At 38.3% G+C, this 17,573-nt stretch overlaps 1 protein-coding gene across 2 annotated transcripts in view; it reads right to left on the bottom strand.

Annotated features, from left to right (window-relative positions):
• NCKAP5 (NCK associated protein 5) overlaps positions 1-17,354 on the bottom strand; it is a 1,086,741-nt gene extending 1,069,387 nt beyond the window's left edge. Inside the window, exon 1 of one of the 2 annotated variants that reach the window (XM_047772074.1) lies at positions 16,920-17,354. The gene's annotated coding sequence lies outside the window, so the exon portion shown is untranslated. The remainder of the gene's footprint in view (positions 1-16,919) is intronic. The other variant, XM_047772077.1, reaches the window with a different exon arrangement.
• Positions 17,355-17,573: the final 219 nt, after the last annotated feature.

The following is a 17,573-nucleotide window of genomic DNA, read 5'->3' as shown; positions in this document are numbered from 1 at the left end:
CAGAATCCCCCTCTCAGAGCCCATTCAAATGTGCATCCTCAACCACTGGTAGATATGGGGTCCTTGGGATCATTTGGGGCAGGAAGGAAACAGAGTTAAGATGAGAAACTGGTTGTACAGAATCCACATGTGGGTTTTGAAGAATGGATTGTGGTCCCTCGGGTATCCTAGGAATCTTCAGTCACTTACAGAAAATACATCCTATAAGCCTGTATTCAAGGTGCCATGAGAAATGCAAAGTAGTGGTATGTAAAATATGGTTCCAAACCACAGAGAAAACACTTCATGTGAAATATCGAAAAGACTGAAAATAACACAGAGACTGTTCAGCTCTGTGGCACACTGACACAAAGAAACGAACTAGAATAGTTACTGGAATAGCAGAGGGAAGAGTGGTTTCTCTACTGTCCTGGGAGTGGGCATTTATAGCATCCTCCCCCCTGTTATGTTGGAGGATGCCTCACTAGACTGGACAAAGTCCCCGTCAGTCTCCTGCCCACACAGCTGGACCACACATCTCAGGCTCAAACAGGCAGACATATGCTCCCACCTGTTTCTGGATCTAGACCTACTGATGCAAAGACTCGGAGACAATGAGATGCACTCACAGTGTCTATGAAGAGACTCTGCAATGGCTGTAATGTTCTGGCCTTACTGCCTTTGCCCAAGACAGTCCCTAATTTTCTGTTTCTGAGCCATTGCATCAGTTCTGGTCTGTTTGCTGGTTCTCCAAGCTCCTGCTGACTCTCTGACTGCAGCTCCATAAGCTGGTTTCTGCTGCTTTGACCAAACCTGCTGAGTTCTAAGGCTATCCTGCTTATAGGAAATCCCCTTGTTTCTAGTATATTATTAGTAGCTTTTAAAAATAACAACTGTGCTTATTCATCTTTCCTAGGCCTGGAGCTCTCAACGCTCACAGCTCCTCAAGAAGGGTACATTTAATTGAAACAAATATTTAAAGGCATCAAATGATGAGTATTCTTTTATGTGTGTGTTTCTTTTACCATTTATTGGCATGCCCATCTTGGTATTATTGAAAGATCTCTGCCTTTAGAGCCAAATTAAATTCCACCTCTTAGAATTCTACAGGGCCTCAGGCAAGTCACTTAACCATCCTGAGCCTCAATTTCCTCATTTGCAAACAGGGGCAATGATCCTTACTTCATTGAACTACTGTGAAAATTAAATGAGACATTAAATAATAGGTTTTTTCCTATAAATAGTACTGAAACAATTGGATATCCACTTGTTAAAGAATGAAGATGACTCTTATCTCACTCATATCAGATAGAAAGATTGCCTCAAAATGGATCACAGACTGAAACATAAGAGCTAAAGCTATAAAACTCAGAGAAGAAACTTGGGAGTAAATCTTCACAACCCTGGATTAAGCAATGGATTTTTAGAAATAATAAAGAAAAGCATAAGCAAAAGAAAAAAAAAAAAAAGATAAATTGGATTTTTTTTTTGTCTTTTTGCTGTTTCTTGGGCTGCTCCCGTGGCATATGGAGGTTCCCAGGCTAGGGGTCTAATGGGAGCTGTAGCCACCTGCCTACTCCACAGCCACAGCAATGCTGGATCCTTAACCCACTGAGCAAGGCCAGGGATCGAACCCGCAACCTCATGGTTCCTAGTCAGATTTGTTAACCACTGAGCCACGACGGGAACTCCAGATAAATTGGATTTTATCAAAATGAAAAACTTCTGTGGATCAAAAGATAACATTTTAAAAAATGAAAATACAAGCCATAGAATGGGAGAATCTATTTGCAAATCATACATTAGATAAGGGTCCAATATTAGAATACATGGGATTTGTTTGGGGTGAATGAAAGTGACCAGTAATAGGTAGATGGTTCTTTTGCGGGGTGGGGGAGGGATGGATTGGGAGTTTGGGATTAGCAGATGCAAACTATTGTATATGGAATACATAAACACAAGGTCATGTATAGCATGGGGAATTATATTCAGTGTCTTGAAATAAATCATGATGGAAAATAATATGAAAAAAATATACATAGATATATGTATAACTGAATACATATATCAAATGCACACATTGAAACTTCACATACACCTATACAGGTAGAATATTATAGAATTTGTTGCATTTATTTATGATGATTGATTAGGCAGAAGTACTGGAGACAGAGTGACTAATGGAAAGTGCTTCAGGCTGGATTGGGATAAGAATTCCTCCTACCCAAAGTCATTCAATTGATGATTCTTTTGTAAGAATCCTCTACTTTTCTATCAGGAGCTCTCAGCTGTGTCGATAGGTATCACCTGTATTCTCACCTGTCATCACTGTATCCAAAGCCCCAGATAGTTCCATGCTCCTTGGCCTTTATGTTTTTGGTCAAATTGTGCTAACAACATTGCTGAGGAAGTATTCATTTTATCCTCTGACAAGTTGGATTCTGACTTTCTGGTAGTCTCACCTCTCAGCATTTTTTTTCTTATTTCTTGCTTATCTTAAATGAAATGACCACAAAAATCTACTTCTTCATATTCAAATTCTTCCTATAAAGTCAAGAGAGTTTTTTTGCCTTGGGGTTTCATTGTTGTTGTGGTTGTTTGTATGTTTGTTTTTCATAAGAGTATAGCAAAAAGGTTAGAAGAACATAGGCCAAAATTATAACAGTGAGTGTCTCTGGGTGATGATGGGTTATATGTAATTTTTTATACTAGTTCATGTACCTCACAGTATTTTCCAAATGGTCTATCAAGGATAATTATTAAAAACACATTATAAAGTAAAAAATATTACATACTTAAATGTTAGAAATTAGCTCCAAGATGGTTTATAAAAAGAAGTATCCCCGAAGTGAAGATGGCCTCAAGGAAGTATCAGAAAATTCACCGGATTGAACGTTGTGTGTGGGAAAGACAGCAAGAGAGAATCAGATACATGCACATTTTGGCTTTGCTGTGGCACTTCCTATGGGATTAGGAGGACATTTGTCTTTGCTTATTTCAGGTCGAAGCTGTAGTCAAATGTTTAATCCGATCTGCAGACTTAATATGAGTGATTTCCCACTGTGGCTTTATGGGTTAAGAACTTGACATAGTCTCCATGAGCATGTGAGTTGGATCCCTGGCCTCACTAAGTAGGTTAAAGATCTGGCATTGCCATAAGCTTCAGTGAAGGTTGCAGATGCAGCTTGGATCCAGTGTTACTGTGGCTATGTCATAGGCCTGAAGCTGTAGCTGCGACTCGACCCCTAACACAGGAATTGCCATATGCTTCATGTACAGTCATAAAAAAATTTAAAAATAAAACCAGCAATATAAAAATGTACAATAAAGTAAAAATCATCTTCTCATTTCAGTGGAAGTACTTTCAAACTTTTGTTTGAATGTAGACACATACATGTAGATAAAGACACAGCTCTTGAAAAATTAGTTTATAATACACATTTACTTTTAGCTTACATTTTCCACTTACTGAATCATAGGCCTCATTCCTATCAATTAGATCTACATCAGTTTATAATGGCTGCATGGTGTTTTCATTGCGTGGTTGTACTACAATTTATTTAGCATCTACCAATGGACTTTGGATGATTCAATTTTCACTAGCATACAGGTGACTGTAATAAATGCCCTATACATACACTTTTTAGACTTAATGATTATTTAAGATACATTCTAAGTGCATTTCCTAGTCAAAATTATGCTCTCTCCCACCCCAGTTCCCTCTCCCCCTGCCTCAATTTGTCCCAATTACATTCCCACCATAAATGAGAATGCCTGATTTTCACCTCTCCATCAATGAGGATGGTTTAACCTTTTCTAATAATAGAAAACATAATATCTCATGACTTTCATTTGTATCCTATTAATTTCTAATGAGATTGAACATCTGTTCAATTGCTTCTTGGCCATTTATATTTCTCTTTGGTAAACTCCATTTCATTTCCTTTAACCATTTTCTATTGGAATGGTAATATTTCTTTTTGATTTATAAAAGCTCTTTCTAGTCCATATAATTTGAGAAATCTATTTACGGATAGTTGTTTATTTTAGCATTATAAATAATATAGTAAATAATAATTTTATAAATTTGTACATATCACACATCATCACATTATTTTTTTGACTAGGATTAAATTAAAGCAGAGTAGATTAAAATTTGCTAATACATATTGCTAAAATGCTTTCCATAAAAGCCACATATTTTTACACTTCCACCATCAGACTATGAGATAGTCTACCTCATAGCAACCTGTTTTATATCCAATCAAGAGTAATAAAACAGGATGCAGAGAGATAAAAACATAAAAGAGCATGTCACATAAGTCACAGAGGGAGGCGACAGTCCTGCAATAGGATTTCTAGAAGCCAGGGCAGAAGAGGAGCATCTGAATATTTTGGTGGAACCAAAATAGAGAGGTATGCAATCTTTATCTCCTTTAAACTTTTCCCCCAAACAAGCTCCTTCATGGTTCACTGAAAATGTGTGACTTATGCTAATTTAAGATTAAAAACCTGACTAACACATTTAACTTCTTACCTCCCTATATTTCACCAACAAAGTCCAATTACTTATTGTATGAATACCTGCTTCTCTTAGAAATGCTACATCACAGTGAGAGCAAGGAAATAAGAGCACTGCCCAATCATTGGGCCATTTCCTAGTGATGACGTGAATGCAGGGATTCCTGAGACACCGCTTGGATGACAAGAAGTGGTAATCACCCTGCGTTTTGCCCATCAAATTACATAGAGAAGGATGTTTCAGACAATAGCTTAAGCCATCGCAAACATGCATATTTCACACATTCAGTAAATAAACAAAAAAACTTGCAACAGCAAGCTCAAATCGATGTTATTTCAATAACCCAAAACTAGACAGGTTCTTGGTTCTAAGTGCTCTTCCCGATGAATTCCAATCACATAACTAGTCATAAATTAGAGCATGCGGGGGAAGGACAGCGGCAGTGAGGACACTAATAGCACAGTAATGTCTAGTGCAGAGAGCTGATATGGAATGTCTAATTAATGGTTCTGAAGTACTTTCAAGGTATAAAATCCTGTAATAACATGAAATTGCATCATCATCCAGTTAAGGGAATTAAGATCCTGTTTTTCTTCTTTTAAACACAGGCGATCACACAAAAACAATCCTAATAACCAGTTATTCATATATATATTTCAGTTACATATATTTTTAGATAAAAGCTCTGTCATCAGTAAATTAAAAGTTCAGTTATATGTTTTTATGTTTATGATTCAGCTGATTTTGGTGGTTCTTCCCAAATGCTTCTGGCTATGAATGATATTATAATCACCACTTTTTACCAACAGCATCAAGCTTGCTACCTGATTGAAACTCTTTGATATAAAAGTTCCTGCAAATGGTGCTATCTTTGTCATTTGCTTTTAGGGGGAATATTTTAGTGTCTGATGATAAATGGTACTGTTCTATGTATCCCTTTTCATTTGGTTCTTACTCTTTATTTTTTTTAATTATTTCCCCAATACAATTTTTTTTCCTACTGTACAACATGCTGACCCAGTTACACATACATGCAAAACTTTCCTTACAAAAGACACATGCACCCACATGTTCACTGCAGCACTATTCATAATAGCTGAGACATGGAAATAACACAAATGTCCATTGACAGATGATTGGATTAGGTTCTCTTTATTCTCCTCTTATGAAATACTACTTCCTCCTGGGATTTTGATAGTTTTGAAGATTTCTAAATCTTTTCATTAACTCAAGCCTTTTTTCTAGGCTACAAGGCATGTGCTTCTAAAAGTGAATAGGCTATTTCCAGCTGTTGTCCTACAGATAGCTCAGCTTCACAGACCCAAAGCCCACCTCTCAAGACTCCTCCACTCCTATCAAAACCTGCTTCGTCTTCTTCCTCTTAGGTAATGACATCACCAGCCAGAGTTCCCGAAGCCCAAGGGTCAGCTGGCCTCTCTTTCTCTGTTCTCTCTTCCCTCCTTTCCCTTCCACACCCATTTCTGCAGATTCAGCTTTTATCTGTGTGTCTCTGTGCTTATTTTGGCTGCGCCCATGGCACAATGGAAGTTCCTAGGCCAGGAACTGAACCCGTGCCACAGTGCTGCTGCAGTGACAATACCTGATGCTTAACCCACTGTGCCACAAAGGAACTCCTGATCCAGGTTTTAGAATCTCTGTTGTATGTGTCACACTCTCTCCATACCTATGACAATGGACTGACAGATGGTCCCTAGTTCTTGGAATCACCATCATTCTAGTTTCATAACTGCAGTTCCCAGGCTCTCATCTACTCACATTGCCACAGGAAGGCCAACAGGTTGTTTTCAGACCTGACAATATAATCACATTACTGTTCTTGTTAAAGCTCTTACTGACTTCCTATAGCCAAAACTACAAAGTTGTTTTTGGACAAAGGTATATTTGTCAAAGTGGGAGAATAGAACATAGTTAAGTTAGTGTTGACTTGATTCATAATTTTAAAATATTTAACTTATGGCATGTGGACCTCTATTTGCATTCTTGCCTCATGCTCAAAAATTTCTAAGGTGGACCTGACTCTGGGGTGTCTAGTTACTCTTTTTTCTCCCCTTAGCATTTTTTAATAACATATTTACTGAGATATGGTACCATAAAATAATCTGTTTTGAAGAGCAACAACTCTGTTTTTAGTATATATACAGAGATATGCAATCATCACTAATATTTATTCCAGAACATTTTATTATCCCCCAGAAAAATGCCAGGCCAACTACCAATCACTCTCCAATCTCCCTTTTTTTCTAGCCCTAAGCACCCATACATCTACTTTGTCTCTATAGATTTGCCTATTCTGAACATTTCATATAAATGGAATCATACAGAATGTGGCCTTTTGTGTCTTCTTTCATCTACCATAATGTTTTCAGGGTTCATCCATATTGTAGCATGCATCAGTATTTAATTCCTTTATATGGCTCGATGATATTCCATTGTATGGATATGCCACATTTTGTTGATTTTTCAATGAACAGACATCTGGGTTCCTTCTATTTTTTTGTAATTATGCACAATACTGCTAAGAACATTTATATACAAACTTTTAGAAGAGGAATTGCTAGATCACATGGGAACTCTAAATTTAGCATTTTGAGGACCTGCCATTTTTTTTTCCCAAATGGCTACACCATTTTACATTCCTACCAGTAATATATGAGAGTTCTAATTTCTCTACATTTTTGCCAACATTTATATTGTTCATCTTTCTCATTATATTCATCCTAATAGGTACAAAACTGTATTTCACTTTCTTTTGATTTGCAATTACCTAGAGACTAATCATGCTGAGCATAATTACATGTGCTTATTGGCCATTTGTATACCTTATTAGAAGAAATGACTGAATCATTTGCCCCTTTTCTAAAAAAGTTTTGTCTTCTTATGGTTAACAGTAAGAGTTCTTATATATATTCTAGTTGAATAGTATGTCATTTTGCGGAATACAAGTCCTTTATCAGATATATGATTTATAACTATTTTCTTTCCTTGTGTAAGCTACCTTTTCACTTTCTCAGCAGTGTCCTTTGAAGTACAAAACTTTTAATTTTGATGAAACCTTAATTTTTTTTCTCTTGTCACTTTTGCTTTTCTGTTGTCAGATCTGAGAAAGTTTTATCTGATCCAGAATCATGAAAATTTACTCCTATGTTTTCTTCTAAGAGTTTTATAGTTTTAACTCTTACATTTCTATCTGTGATCCACTTTTAATTAATATTTGTGCAAGTTTGAGTTTTTGTTGTTGCTCAGTGGGTTAAGAACCCGACTAGTATCCATGAGGATGTGGGTTCAATCCCTGGCCTTGCTCAGTGGGTTAAGGATCTGGCATTGCCACGAGACTCAGCTGGATCCTGTGCTGCTATGGCTGTGGTATAGGCCAGCATCTGTATCTCTGATTTAACTGCTAGCCAAAAAAAAAAAAAAAAATTTGTATATGTTGCAACTTAGTGTTCCAAATTTATTATTTCACATGTGAATATCTACCTTTCCCAGCACCATTTGTTGAAAAGACTCTTACTTCTCCTCATTGAGTTTTCTTGGCATCCTAGTCAAAAATTAATTGACTATAAATTTAAGGGTTTATTCCTGAACTATCAATTGAATTCCATTGATCTATAAGACTAGTATTATTCTACTAAGACACTTTAAATACTGTTGCTTTGCAGTAATTTTTGAAATCAAGAGCTGTGAATTACAACTTTGCTCTTCTTTTTAAAGATTGTTTTGTCTATTCTGGGTCACTATCATTTCCATATAAATCTTACTATCAGCTTGTCAGTTTCTAGACAAAAAAAGGCATCTTGGATTTTGATAACAATTGTGTTGAATCTAGGTCAATACGGGGAATATTACCATCTTAACATTAAGCCTTTTAATATATGTACATAGGATATATTTCCATTTATTTAGGTCTTTTTAAACTTCATTCAGCAAAGCTTATTAGTTTTCAGTGTACAAGTTGCGCTTTTTTTTTTTTTTTTTTTTTTTGGCCACAGCTTCAGCATGTGGAAGTTCCCAGGCTAGGTGTCAAATCGGAGCTATAGCTGCTAGCCACAGCCAGAACCACAGCAATGTGGGATCCAATCTTCGTCAGTGACTTACACCACAGCTCATACCAATGCCAGATCCTCTAACCCACTGAGCAAGGCCAGGGATCAAACCCGCATCCTCATGGATACTAGTTGGATTCATTTCCACTGTGCCACAACAGGAACTCCAAGTCTTGCACTTATTTTGTTTAATCTCTATTTTCTTTTTGATGCTATTATAAATTGAATTGCTTTCTTTAATTACGTTTCAAATTGTTTGTTGCTCTTGTATAGATATACAATTGATTTTTTTATATTGATCTTGTATCCTGTAACATTGCTAAATCCATTCATTAATTCTATTTTAAAATGGATTCTTTAAGATTTTCTATACACAAAATCATGTCATCAGCAAATAAAGATAGTTTTAATTTTTGTTCTAATCTGGGTCTTTCTTGTTTAATTGCTATGGCTAGAACTACAGTGCAATATTGAATAGAAGTCATGAGAGCAGACATCTTTTGCTTGATTTTAAGGAGACAGGTTTTTCACCATTAAGTGTAATGTTACCTGAAAAGTTTTTGTAGATGCTCTTTATCAGGTTGAGGCAGTTCTATTCCTAGTTCATCAAGAATTTTAAAAGGTATTGGATATTGTCAAGCGCTTTTTATGTGTCTGTTGAAACAATCACATGGTTTTTATCCTTTATTCTATTAATTTGTTGTGTTATATTGATTGTTTTGCATATGCATAATCAAACTTGCATTCCCAGAAAAATCTCACTTAGTCATGGTATATAAGCTTTTTTATATGTTGTTGAATTTGGTTAGTATTTTGCTGAGAATTATAGTGTCCATATTCATAAGACAACAAAGCTGCAGTTTTTGTTTTTTTTTCTTTGGTATCGGGGTAATACTGGCCTCATAGAGTGAATTGGGATGTGTTGCTTTCTCTTTTATTTGGGGGGAGTGGTTTTGTAAAATTAGTGTTAATTCTTTTAATATTTTCTAGAATTCACCAGGTAGCTATCTGGCCTGGGCTCTTCTTTGTAGTAAGTTTATTGATAAGTAATTCAATCTTTTTACCTGTTAAAAGTCTATTCAGGCTTTCTGTTTATTTTTTGAGTCACTTCCATTATTTCATTCTTAAGAATTGATATGTTTCATCTAGGTTATTCTACATGACTGTCTACTTGAATTAACATGTAGTTTATTTCAATAGTATACAAAAATTTTGAATTAACATCTAGTTTATTTCAGTAGTATACAAAAATGTAGTTACTTTCCTTAGTTCTTTTATTGTAATATATATTACATCTTTATACATTATAAATTCATCAGCATAGTTTTATGCTTATAGCTTTCAAGTGTCTTTTAAATCAGACAGGAGAAAATAAAGGAGTTGTAAACAAATGGTACATGTAAACTGTCATTTATATTTATTTCAGCTGAAGGACTTCCTTCAGTAATTTAAGGAAAGACAGATTTGTTAGTGGTAAATTTTCTGTCTTTATTTGGTAATGTCTTAATTTCTCCTTATTTTTAAGGAATAGTTTTGCTGGATGTGGAATTCTCAGTTGACAGTCTTTTTCTTTTAGTATTTTGAATGCAAAATTCTACTGCTTTCTGGCCTCCATGGTTTCTGATGAGAAAGTGGCTATTAATTTAAGAGAGACCTCCTTATAAGTAACAAGGCATTTTTCTCTTGCTGCTTTCAAGATTCTCTCTGATTTGACAATTTGACCATAATATGTCTCAGAGTGAATGAACCTGTTTGAGTTGGAATTCACTGAGATTCTCAGATACACAAATTTCCATATTTCATCAAGTATGGAAATTTTTTAGCCATTATTTCTTCAAATATTCTTTCTGTCCCTTTCTGTCTCTCCTTTTCCTCTCAGACTCCCATTATGTGTATGTTGGTACACTTGACAGTGTCCCATAGGTCTCTGAGGTTCTGCTAATTTTTTTTTCCTGTTTTCATATCAAATCATCTCATTTGACCTAGCTTCATATTTTCTGACTCTTTCTCCTTACTGTGCTGTTGAACCCAGTGGTGAAATTTTTATTTTAGTTATTGTACTTGTCAGCTCCAAGATTTCTATTTTGCTTATTTTTATAGCTTTTATCTCATTATTGATATTCTGTTTGGTGAGATATTATTTTCATATTTTCCTTTATTCCTTTAGACATGAATTCCTTTAGTTCTTTGAACATATTTATGGTCACTGATTTAGTCTTTATCTAGTAAGTTCCATGTCTGGGCTTCATAAAAGAAAATTCCTACTGACTGCCTTTCTACCCACCCTCCCTCCACTTGGCCCTGTCTGTGAATGGAACATACTTTCCAATCTCATGTCTCATAATTAAAAAAAAAAAAACAAAAAACTGGACATTTAAAGTATTATAATGTAGAAACCCTGGAAATCATCTCTCTTCCTCAACCATGGTTGTTGTTTTTTCTATTTGTTTTTGCTATAATTGTTTTTGATATTTGTTTAGTGACTTTCCTAACCTTATTCTGTACAGTCTGTATTCTTTGTCATGTGTGATTAGCTTAGTGGCCAGCTAATGGATGGGAAGATTTTTTCTTTTTTAATACTGCCCTCAACCAATACATTCCAGCCTTTGCATAGCAGATTTCTGCATGTAGTGAGACACATTTTCCATTTGCCAGCTGTTTACAACTCTTCCTTAACTTTCACTCCCTGCTTGTGCAGAGTCTCAAGGTCAGCCATAGGTGAGTGATCAGGGCTTTCTCAGGTCTTTCCTGATAATGTGCACACCTCTGCATATGTGTATGACTTTTACATTTTCAGCAATATATGAGCTTTTCAAAGCCCCAATGTTCATCTCACTCCTCAGATATTTATTTAAAAATTTTTGATTATCATCTGTTTGCCCCAACTCTTATGGCTGCTTCAGACAGCTGCAGTGTCAAACAATTGCTCTAATTATTTTGACAAGTGTCTTATGAGAAAGGTTGTTTGCCTTGAGTGAGTTCTGAATCAGATCAAATAAAAACAAGACCTGCAAGTGGGAGTTCCCAAGTGCTACCATAGAGGTCAAATCATGATAATTCTCTAGGAATGAGGCTCCTTGTAGAGCTTCAAATAGGTTTTTACTTCTGCAGTGGGCACTTGGTTACTGATCATCTCAGCTACTGTGATGGCAAAATGGTTGGTTTTGAAGGCTTCCTCAGAGCTGAGAAGAAGTGAATAGGAATAGGGCAGGCTAAATGACACCAAGCACACTGTTCTTACTGAGGTTCATTTTTCTTTTTCCTGAATAAATGCTCCTCAGATTGTCCCAAGCCTTTGTTTAATTTCTCAAGTTCAAAAAAAATGTTTATTTCTGACCCTTTTTATCAGAGTTCTCCTTGCTTTTATAGAAGAGTAGATGTTCAGAGGTCTTCATGGCACCATTTTAGAAGTACTCCTCTACCCCCTTAGCAGTTTTTATGGGCACTAGGGTTAGGGCTTACTAAGTTGTTTATATCATTATAGACACTGTCGTCAAGTGATCTTAGTTAGATATCCCATCCCTTGATAGAGTGTCTTTCTTCAGAGGTATCTTTGTGTCCTTTGATGTTTTGAATGTAAAAATCATTTTCAACTTATTTTCTGTTATGAAATGACAAGTCACCATAATTATCAAACATAGTGTGTTTAATGAAGATGATGCGAATTTCAAACAAATAGAAGAAAAAGTTCTGAAATTTGAAATGAACTATATATCATGAGGCTGGAAGTTTGTCCCATTATAAGAAATAATCTATCCTCCATGATTACCCTAAGAACAGTTTCAATACCTTAGTCACTGCACATTGAGTTCTCTCCTACCCACTTTATATCATCATCTACAGACTCACAGATTCATAACTGATATTCAGCCATGATGACCAGGGGCCTGTACTGATATCTCAGTCCTGATGACTAGATTTCACTTCACTAAGGCATGAAGTAGGTAATCCAATAAGTTCATCAACCACTGGGATTGAAACAAAACGGGGGTGGGGGGGTCTTAGGTGAAGGAATAAGAACCAGAAAATGAAATTTTTTTTTTTTTTGCTTTTTAGGGCCACACCCTCGGCATATGGAGGGTCCCAGGATAGGGGTCTAATTGGAGTTACAGCTGCCACCTACACCACAGCCACAGCAACACAGGATCCAAGCCACGTCTGCAACCTAAGACCTATGCCACAGTTCCCAGCAATGCTGGATCCTGAACCCACTGAGGGAGGCCAGGGATCAAACCTGCAACTTCATGGTTCCTAGTTGCATTCGTTTCAGCCACACCATGACGAGAACTCCCAGAAAGATAAATTATATGCAGGATTACAACTAGAGGTGAGGGGGTACAAACTTAGGTTTCAGGAAGTCATGGGATAAAATCTGGCTCTACCACTCACCAGCTCTCTGACTTGGGAAGGCACATTTTTTTTACTCAAAGCCTCTGCTTCTTCTCTGTAAATGGGAATAATGCCTACTACATTAAGGTATTTTGCAGATTAAATGAGCTAGTGTATATGACATTTAGTGTACTGTATGACTCAGTAAATAATATTAAATATCCTCAGTAGATATCTTCAAAACGTGATAGTAATAGGTAGTAACCAGAATAATCTCAGCCTTGACCAAGCTAACTGCAGCCACATGAATATACTACACATACCAGATACTAATTTAGTATTGGTGTAGGGTGATGAAAGAGCCAACAGGGTTCCTACCATCATGGAAATTACATTCAACAAGGGATGGAGGCAGATACTGGTGACTCCTCTCCCATATTAAAGACTGAAAAACCTTAAGTTGCATTTCTCTGACTCTCTCACAGCTCAAGTTCTGCAGTGATCCAGATTTCACCCAGGAGGTCACCTCCTATTCAGTGGGATTTGAAAGTCAGAGGTAAATGCTCTATTTCTGCTATTCCAGCCAGAGGGATAGGGTATTCTGCAATCTCTTTAGCAAAGATCCCAGGATCCTGTCCCTAGTTTCATGTGTTTCAAGATATGGAAACACTCATTTTGGTGGAGGAGATGACAGCAGAGGCAGTGTGATCCTGCAACTGGCAGTGGTGGCATTGGCTTCCTGAACCCAGCTTTATATAGACTCCATGGGATGGAGTCGTAAATTCTGCTGTGTTGTTCTGAGCATTATCTCAGAAGCTCTTTCTGTCCCCTGACTCCTATAAGATTTTTATGTGCCACCTAAAACCAACGTGAAATCCCTTTCTGCTTCAACCAGCTGAAATGGATTGTTAATGAATCCAGACTAATATAGAGAAACAAATAATAGGAAGATAAACAAATAAACAAGACAAGGATTTATTGTAATAAGTGTTATAAAGAAAGAGTGATGTGGAGTTCCCATTGTGGTGCAGCAGAAAAGAATCCTACTAGTAACCATGGGGTTGCGGGTTCGATTCCTGGCCTTGCTCAGTGGGTTAAGGATCCTGCGTTGCTGTGAGCTGTGGTGTGGGTAAGCAGCTGTAGTTCCAATTAGACTGCTATCCTGGGAACCTCCATATGCCAAGGGTGCATCACTAAAAAACAAAAAGAAAGAAAGACAGAGTGATGTAAGATGAGGGAAGATTTTTCAGATGGGGTGATCAAAGGTCTCCTTGACAAAATGAACCAAAGCAGCAAAAGAGGGGCTGAAGGAGGATTTAGAGAGTTCCAGTAAACATCCCAGGAGCACAGGCCCAAATGTGGAAAAGAGTTTATTGCATCCCATCCTCAGGAAGAACAGTAGCATGAGATTGGAAATTTGGGACAAATGGCACAAGATGAGACTAGAAAATTCATCAGGGACTACACCCTCTCAAAGTGTGGTCCACAGACTGGCACTGGTCTGCAAACTGTTGAGGATCCATGACAAGTACAAATTTTAAGAGCAAATGTTTAGAAATGCCATAGCAATAAGGTATTGTCACAACATTCAAGCAACACTTTTATCACATTTAGTAAAACTATTAGTCCAAAGCAACCTGGAAATTAAAACAAAAACAAACCTGGTATGTGAGACAGTTTGGGAAGCATTGTTCAAACTTTTCCTGAAAAAGGCCAGATGCTAAATATTTCAGGCTTTGCAGAGCCATAGGGTCTCTGATGTGACTACTCTGTTGTGATAGTACCACAGCAGCCATAGACTGTGTCAGTGAAGGGGTGTGGCTGTGTTCCAATAAAACTTATTTATAAAAAAAATCATGGTGATCAGGTTTAACCTGACATGCTTAGTTTGTCAACCCTGTTCTGGTCCACAGGAAAGAGACTGGGTAGGGCTCTAAAGGCAACCAAACCACATAGACAGACTATATATAAAATAGATAACCAACAAGGACTTGCTGTATAGCACAGGGAACTCTACTCAATAATCTATAATAACCTATAGGGGAAAAGAATCTGAAAAAGGATAGATATAGATACAGATACTGAATCACTGTGCTGTACACCTAAAACTTACACAAAGTTTTGTAAATCAACTATATCTCAACTAAAAATTATTTTCCAATTAAAAAATAATAGCAACACAACCCCACGCTTAATGGAGGGCTTCCCTCACTCTTGCCCCTTCTCATCACTGCCTATAATGATGTCAAGTCTTTACATCATTGCCTCAATACCAGAAAGGAAAGAATCATGGAGCTCCTCTCACTCCAATGCAGTCCTCTCCTCATGGCGCCCCTGACAGATGAGGTTTCTGTTTATGGGACTTGTGTTTACAGGAAGGTCCATCTTGACTATTACTTACATCCCCAAGGAATGACTTTGCATCCCCATTGACCTTGCATTAGTCTGGTGAACAACCCACAGCCCTTAGACACCAGAGCCTTCCCTTCTGCAGGACCTGGTTGGTCACACATGGGTTCACTCTGTCTTCTGAGTCCTGACGTCACCTCTAGGACCCAATTTTCTAATGCAGACCACTCCATTTTCCTTCTTACAAAGTTATGGTTCTGTCCAAAGGGATTCTTGGGACCACGGCCCACCCCTGGCTCTGTGGACATGTCTGAAGTGGTTGTACTGGACAAGCAGCCACCACACGTGTAGCTTTGTTTGCCTCTGGGCTCAGGCACAGCCAAGGGCAGGAAGGCCTTCTGTGTTCACACAGCACCCATTTCATAAACCTAACCCAACACCCATACAATAGGACGCCTTATCCTCTCCACACACGGAACATAGACCACTGTGTGTTGGGACACGCCGCTCCCCCCCCCCCAAGTAGGTCTCTCACACGGAGAGCATAGCTGAGGCAGCTCGTTCTGAAATCTCTTTTATTTCAGATTTCTTTCATTGACTCAGGACCAACTTAATAGGTCAAACTTTGCTCTTGCCAGTTTCCTTAAAATATCCCTCCTGGGCCTACCTCCTCCCCTCCCCCCACCTTGTTTATCTTGGCAGCAGGTAGCTCAAAGAGTTTTGGAAAGTCTCAGCTTGGCGTAGCCTCAGAGCTACTGGCACATTAAAGATTAATAAAGCACATTGAACTGAGCTCAGGACGTGGCAACATGATCCTTTGCAGTGAAATGTGCAAGGTTCTTTGTTCACAAGGAACAGCACTGAAGCCAAAAATCGCCTACCGTGACAAGCTAAGAGAGGAAATCATCAAGAACTTTGCATGTCTTTCATTGATAAATTGATGGGTAAGAATCAATACCCCTGCTCTGCCAAGCTCTTCCAGACCCTTCTCAGGATTTAAGATGGGCATCGAAGTCCGACCCACAGAGCTTTTTACTGGGCTTACAGAACCACAGAGGCAGGACAACCCCAGGTGCCTCCTTCTGGGATAAGACAAGATGATTCAGAGGAAAGCTGCCAGTTACCAGCTTCTCCAGTGAAAGTTAAGATAAAGCATGACATCCCCAAACATGCGGGGTTTGCTTGAAACAGAATGCTTGTGTCTGACTAAATGTTAACCCAGAAGGAAGAAAACGACTTCTTCACATGCATAGGTGTGGGGCTGGCAGCAGAATGGACAAGGCAATGTGTACGATGAAACTGAAAATGAAACAACCAAGCACGGCAGACCTATGGGTGCAGAGGCTGAATTTATTTGCTATCACCCTCAGGACACCTGGACAGAGTCAGCAAATACAGGGATAGATCCGCAGAGGCAAACATAGAAAAATGCATCCTTCTGAATTCTGGAAAAGCACTGGCAGACTCCACGTGCATGCTGGTCATGCCCTGTGTCTGTTTACACATAGCCCTCCCCTCCCCTCCTCCAGAAAAATCACAGGCAAACTCTGCTCTGTGCAAATCAGAGCTCAGGAGCAGAGCGCTTACTTAGCCTGTTGGAAGCCCTTGCCTCCACACAGATAGAAACATTAAAGGAAAAAAAAAGAGAGAGAGAGAAAGGAAAATTCTGTCCTTACCTAAAAGACATAGCAGTCAGTGACGGTGAATGGTTCCCTTTAGCCCACTCAGTGCTTTTCTTTTTCATTCGGTCAATGTTCTAAGGCTATTGAGGAGAGTTCCTGGGGTTTGCGGATCTTCCTTCGAGAGTTTTAATCACTGGCTTCCCCAGCCCGGGTTTAACAAACACCGCTGTGTTCTGTCAATATTTGTATGCGGCACCACATTGGGCAACCAGCCAATGCTGAGTTTCAAGAGGCAAGGGGAGAAAACTGACACCCTAGCAAACATGCTTCTCTCTTTTGTGTCTTTTAAGGTGGTGCTCAAAGTAGCATCTTTGATGCTGACAGGAGCTAAAGATAGCCTCTTTGGGGGAACTTTCTCCACTGCCCCCCAAACGCCTGGCGGGGCTGCCCCAGCTAGGTTCCACAAAGTTTGTTTTTGGTCTCTCTGCCCTGAAGTTTCACTGCAGCACAATCGCTGGGCTTGCCTCTCCACCAGCTGCACTTTAAATGTATTTTAATTGGCTGGAATGTCGAAAGAATCCATTTGGCCGTCGTTTACATGTGAAGCACGCCCAGGGCAGCTGAAAGCGGCCCCAGAAGCGGCTGATTACTTCATCAAAAGCTGCAGTTTGAATACCATTGACTCCTACAGAACTACAGTGAACTCAA

This window comes from Phacochoerus africanus, chromosome 3 (assembly GCF_016906955.1).
Source record: "Phacochoerus africanus isolate WHEZ1 chromosome 3, ROS_Pafr_v1, whole genome shotgun sequence".
Taxonomy (NCBI): Eukaryota; Metazoa; Chordata; class Mammalia; order Artiodactyla; family Suidae; genus Phacochoerus; species Phacochoerus africanus.
The sequence above is the reverse complement of the archived record's forward strand: the minus strand, read 5'-3'. Positions and strand labels throughout refer to the sequence as shown.